This window comes from Cavia porcellus, unplaced genomic scaffold (genome assembly GCF_034190915.1).
Source record: "Cavia porcellus strain 051 isolate PalLab524CR breed Dunkin Hartley unplaced genomic scaffold, mCavPor4.1 scaffold_24, whole genome shotgun sequence".
NCBI classification, from domain to species: Eukaryota; Metazoa; Chordata; class Mammalia; order Rodentia; family Caviidae; genus Cavia; species Cavia porcellus.
Window position 1 is genome coordinate 33,810,501 of NW_026947507.1, and position 6,454 is coordinate 33,816,954.

The window sequence follows — 6,454 nt, forward strand, 5'->3', positions numbered from 1 at the left end:
TTCCAAATTCAATGTCCCCTGGGCAGTGCAATGAAATCAAGGTAAGCAGGAGAGGTCACTGTGGACCTTATAGCCAACAGCCTTAACCAAGAAGGGCCAAGCTGGAACTGCACCCAGGGTCTTGTGATATTCATCAGAGGTACAACCAGCTTTCTCTTTAGGGGTGACACACTTTGACTTTAGGGGCAACATACATTTTAGGAGCCTACGTTCCTGGCTGGGAGGGAGGGTGAACGAGCGCTCAATAGGGATGACAGACAAGTGCATACTGTAGAATTCAAGGAGCAGAGCATTTGCATTCATGGAGGGCAGGATCCTTTTTCCCTGCCACAGCTTCTCTCCTTTCCGGTCAGGTATAGGCAGCCCTCAGCGGTGAATAGACCCCACCATCCAGTTCACTAGGGTCACTGGCAAAGGCACTGGCAAAGCCCCAAGCCTTGTCTCTCTGGCTCCTTCACTCTCTCTTCACCTCCATCCCTCTCCCTGCTCCTTGCATGTCTATACTCAATTCTCTCTCTTTACAGCAGGAATATAATGTTCAGCTGCTTTTACACCCACTCTCTGAATGCTGCCAGCGAATAATGACTAAGGTGGTGGGTGGAAGTACAGCAAGTTGAGACCAATTTAGCAGTCCAGGGTGCCAGGAGGAGGGTGATTTAGTAGCAAATGGCTTTGCAGCAGCGAGGGGCATGAAGAGGCCCCTGAAGTTGGAAGGCCAGTGAGCCAAGTGCACAGTCCTGCCTTCAGCAGGGGTTGCCTCAACCACCTGGAAGTTTGCAAGGTCACATGCATGCATAGGGATGGGGCAGGGTCTGAGAGCAAAGGCCACTCCCACCCCAGAACTCAGCTCCACTTCTGAGAACTGTTAAGTGGCCACTTTCTTATATGCCTGTGGCTTGGGTCCCACCTGGACTAGTCCTTCTGGTGGCTTGTTAGGAGGATCTGCAGCTCTGAGAGCTCCTGGCTGCTCCAGACTTCTCTGGACATGGGAGACACTGAGGTTCTGTGGTGCTGGGGAGGGGGATGCCCGACCATGCCATGATCATGCTGTCATAGGGAGATCAGCCAGGTGGACAGAGGTATGGCTCTGCCAGGTCCTGAGACCTTGAGAGTCTCTGAAGATGTGATACATGATGCAGGGCTGGGTGTCACAGGGAAGCACAACTCAGAGAGAGGGAGAGACAATGACAGTGGATGAATGAACTATGGGGTGTGTGTGTATGTGTGTGTATATGTGTGTGTGTGTGCACAGGCATGCTCTGGCAGCAGTGATCTTCTCCCATGGTGATTAACCGATACAGAGGCAAACCTATTAGTGATCATCAGAGGGCCCCACACCAGACACAAACCATATTACATCTTGGTCACATACCAGTTTGACCTGTCACTTAGTATATAAAATGCTTAGGGGTGAAAGAGGCACAGAAAAAGTGAAGAATGTCATTTCTCATGTCTCATAAGCTTAAATTACAATAATTATGAAAGTAACTGAGTTCTTATAAGTTAAAAAACCAAACAAACCCTTTTGAACATTAGCTACTCAGTGAACACAAGCCTGTTTAATTAATAAGGCCCAGAGCAGGAGATGTAGCTAGCAGTAGGGCACATTCTTAGCACATGTAAATATCTGGGTTCAATCTCTGGCATCATCACCTCCCCCCAAAAGAAAAAAAATCAGTAAAGCTTCATGGACACAATGTGATTGGGTATCAGGATGGCTGTATTTTAAGTCTCAGTGTTCCTGTGACAATCGTGACGAACACCTTCACCTCTGATGGATTTCTTCATCTGCTGAATGCTAAGCTGTCTTCTCATAGTCGCTGTGAGATATTAATATCGATATGTCCTTTTTAATGTGCAAAGTGCTATGCAAATGAAAAGGGCCATTAAAAATATTATTCTACCCGACTGGTGGTGCACGCCTATGATCCCAGCACTCTGTCTGCAAGGTTGAAGCAAGAAGATCACCAGTTTGAGACCAGTCTGACAATTCAGTGACTTAGTGACTGTTTCTCAAAATTAAAAAATACAAAAGACAAAAAAATGCTAGGAAATGTAAGTTAGTGTGAAATTCCTTGGGTTCAGATGCCTGTACCACACACACACACACACACACACACACACATACATACACACAAGCCACATGCAATATTCCAGGCAGCAACACAGAAGTGGCTTTGGCAAACACCCTGCAAGCCCAGTCTGGCCATGTATGAGCTTAGCTACCCTGTCTCTGCCCACTCCTGAACTCCCCAGGGAGGAGGCGCTCTTATGGAGCAATCTGTACAAGGCTGGGCAGGGCTGGGCTGGGCAGCACAGTGGTGACAAGCAAGTTACCTCCCACTTGTCATTCACTGGCTCTTGTGAAGGGAAGTGACAGACACTCCCTAGGGTTCCCCTTGGAAGAGAAAGGCCCATCCCCTCAGCTCTCCTGCATGTTTGGAGCCTGGACCTGGGGTTGCTCCACCCACTCTCTGCTCTCCTCAGGCTCCACTTCCAGGTTCAGTACACAACCAATCCACCGCCTCCCTTGCTGGGCAGCCTCCTTATCTAGTTAGTGGGACAAGAGACTTGTCCCTGAGGCATGCATGGCGATTCTTCTTCTCCAATTAGTATCACAAATTTTAGCCTCAAAGTGTTATTCAGCTTTGTGTAAAAATCATCCATCTCCCTGACACCTCATTTGGAGAAGACCTTTAATCAATAGTGAAATGCAGAGTTTTCCACACTTGAATAATGCTCTCTGAAAGGAAAACCACAATCATCGTGGACCACTGAGAGCACCTGTAGCCACTACAAGTAAGGAAAATGAACAGACAAGGGAAGTGAGCCACCAAGTGAGTGTGTGGCCTGGGAGGGAGGACTCCTAGCCAGATTACTTGCTGAGTGTCCAGCAGGAGAGCACAAAGATCCATTCAAAAGCAACCTCAAAAAACAAAGATGTAAATTGCCTAGATTCCTCCAAGCAGTTGGACACTTCTTTGTTGGCAAAACCCCAGAAACACCTCATCACTGCCCTGGAACCATCTGCCCCTGAGGTTCTAAGTGCACAATTAAAAACCCCAAGTATAAATCACGTCTAGCACCTTCCCCTTCCATAACTCTACTTGTGGGTGGGGTGCACTGGAGAGGGAGGGTGGGGGCTAGGTTCCCTCAGGCTCCAAACCTGTAGGGAGCAGGGCTGGGGCCAAAGCAGCCGTGTCCAAGCAGAGGGCCTAGGATGGAGGGCAGGAAGTGAGGGGCCACACCAGTAGGTAAAGTGGCCTAGACAGAAGTTACACCGGAAACAGTGCTGTCCCTCAAGGGACCGGAGCAAGCCCTCTTCTTTCCCATCACACAGGGCCTGCTCAGGTAGCCAGATGCTATATTCTAAGCTGGAAATTCATGGCATCATCTCACCTCTAGGAACCATAGTTTGTGGGAAGCCAGTAACAGGGCAGAATGGTAGCAGAAACTCAGAGGAAGGTGCCTGAATCCTACCAAGGAAACGGTGGAGAAAGCATGGAGTTGATCTCCAAGGTTAAAATCAAAAGTGCATATGGGAACTGCTTAGGGAGAAGGTGAAGGAGCTGGGCAAGAACATTCTAACCAGGAGGAGGAATGTGTTTCTATGTTTAGAGGTAGCAGAGGAATCTGGAAGAAGCCAGGATCTGAAGTCCTATGCCCTGAGTTCAATTCCCTGCCCCTCTATCATTCAGGCTGTTATTTAAATCTCTTTTGATAATCATACATGGCCTGTGGGCTGCAGTGAAAATTAAAGGAGATAATGAATAAAGTACTAGGCACTCAGTGTACTTACTGGATAGAATTAAATCTCATTACAATATTATCCATCATGCTAGTGTATAAGCTGCTTAACCACAGGTTCTTTGTCATCACCTTAGTCATCTCGGTAGCCTCTCGGCTTAGCCCAGAGCCTTGCACTTGGTAGACACCAATGAGAATGTATTAGATGAATGTGGAATAAGCACAGAAGAATATTGCTAAGTTCTCAGGGTTAAGAAGGCCATTTTTATCTGGCTGGAGCCTGTCTGTCTCGTCATCCACATGTGTAGACCCTTGGCTTCTTGACAATAGGTAAATCTTGCCATCATCCACCTGCAAAGCACTGGTACTCTCTAGCAACACAGCCACCCAGCACCCTCCTTTGAGAGCAGCCCTGCCAACATCAACTAAGCCACACAGACAGGCAGTGCCTACTAACCAGCCTGTTCAAGAGCAGATGTCTGGTCTCCCCTTGCAGCCCTCCAGGCTCCCTTTCTTCTTTTCCTAAAGTTTTTTTTTTTCTTTTTCCTCCCTCACCTCCAGCAGGATAAGCACGTCACACTCCTGTGTCCTCAGCTGAGCCCTCTTTCTGGAACTCCCATTAGCTCTGGGACCTCTGGGAACACCCTTCCTTTCTGCTGTCTTGGCTTCTTCACTGAAGACACACAAAGTAAATGTGGCTCATGCCAACCTAGAAGTTATGTTGTGAGGACAAAGGAGATAACAAATGAGATAACATCTAAGATGCACAGAACCAGCTCAGAAGAAAGGTGCCAGATAAATACAAGTTGTAGGGCCACGCCTGATTAGTGTGCATGCTCTGCCCCCAGATTCCTGCCCACAGACTTCTCCAGCTTCAAACACAAACTCTTCTCATCTGTAAATGCTAGCTCTAATACTCTTATGCACACATCCTTCAAACACCTCCATTTTCCCTCCACGTGCCTGCAGAAAATTGTTTTTGAACTTAGAGGAAGCTCAGGTTACAAACCCTCTCCAGCTCTTTCTCAGAGCATAGCGAGGATTGCCAAGCTGGGCAGCTCATCACTGGCTGGGCTCCTGTGAGACTAGGCTGCACTTTCAGCGGAGGGTGGTCCTTATCTAGAGCAACCTGACATCCAGAACTCAGTGCCTTACCACCAGCTTGCCAGCTCTGAAAGATTGAGAGACAGACAGACAGAGAGAGCTTGAGACAGAGAGAGACAGAGAGAGAGACAGAGAGACAGAGACAGAGAGAGAGAAAGAGACAGACAGAGAGAGAGAGAGAGAGAGAGAGAGAGAGAGAGAGAGGACTGGGTAGGTGCTATGATTTCTATTTCTATGCATCCCTTAATCCTGGGAAACTGGGAAGTCTGAAGCCATCAGTCTTGCCACACTTTCCCAGGGCCCGGCACTCGTGGGCGAGCAGGGCACTCATGCTCCACCGTTCAAGCCTCTCCACTTGGAGCAGGAAAGAGAAACATCCCTGGCCCTTGAAGCTTCAGTGCCTGTTGCTGCTCAGTTGTGCGGCTGGGAGTTAAGCCAGTAGCAGGCGGACTGGGGAGGGGCGGGGGGCCTGACTGCCTGTGCGGGTGAAGGAAAGTTCCTGAGTTCCATCCAGGACTGACCCCGGAGACTCACAGCTCCAGGAGGTCCCTTAAGATATTCTGGCTCATCTTCTTCCTTTCTGTCGACCTCATCTCCATGTGACTTACTCCTTCAGGGAAGCTTGCCAAGCCTCTAACCGGGTCCAAGTCACCCGCGCGGTCCCAGCCCATCTCCAAAGTTCCAGGCGATGAAGTTCAGTGGCCGGTCCCCAACTGTCCGACCCAGCTCTCTCCCGGGGCCTGGGCCTCCTGGGCCTCACTCGCCGCCCCCTACAATTCCTCACCTCCGATACCACTGTCACCAGCGCTGAGGTCCTGGAGATCAGGTTAGGGGCTGGAAGTGGATAAACCCTGACTGCTAGAGACGAGACAAAGACAGACTGACACAGACAGACGGACGCACCAGCCTCTCCTCCGGGTTGGGGCCAGATCAGAAGCACCCACGGTAGCAGCAGAGGGTTAGACCCTGACAGCCACGCTCAGAGACAAAGACACCCAGACAGACACAGACCCGGACAGACAAAGACGGACGGACGCGCGGACGCACGCACAAAACGGCGGCGCGGGCGCAGCTCTGCCCGAGCGGGGCGGACGCGGTCCCGGAGTGCGCGGACCTCGGCCGCCGCACCTTACCTGCCCCCGGCGCTGGCTTGGGATTCTTTTTTTTCAGTGTATTTTGCTGTGCGGTCCTCTCGTTTTGCAGAGGCGCTGGGCCGGGCTGGGCCCGTAGCTCGCCGACGCTGACTCGCTGGATGAGGCGGGCGGAGAAACTTTCCGCCTCCCCGCGGTCCGCAGCCGCCCGCAACCCGCAGCCCGCCGGTTCGCTGCGCGCCGGCCTCCTCGCGGGTCCCAGCCGCTGGCTGGGCGGGGCGGGGCGGGGCGGGGCGGAGGCGGGGCCAGCGCCGGCGCCGCTGATTGGCCGGCGCTGCGGGCTGCCTTGTCCCCGGCGCAGCGCGGCCTTTGTTCCCGCTGACAGCTGTGGCCCTGCCGGGCTCCCCGCTCCCGAGCGCTCCGGCCCGCGCCGCCCGGCTGCTGGGTCTCTCCGCGCTTGCTCCCGTCGCACCCGCCCTGCAGCCCCGAGAGCTGTCTGTCTCTGCCTTTCT

General features: G+C 51.8%; 1 protein-coding gene across 1 annotated transcript in view; it reads right to left on the minus strand.

The window, feature by feature from the left end:
- The window catches only part of Lzts1 (leucine zipper tumor suppressor 1), a 49,346-nt gene extending 43,152 nt beyond the window's left edge, over window positions 1-6,194 (minus strand). The window contains exon 1 of the mRNA XM_003479343.5: window positions 5,985-6,194. The gene's annotated coding sequence lies outside the window, so the exon portion shown is untranslated. The remainder of the gene's footprint in view (window positions 1-5,984) is intronic.
- Window positions 6,195-6,454: the final 260 nt, after the last annotated feature.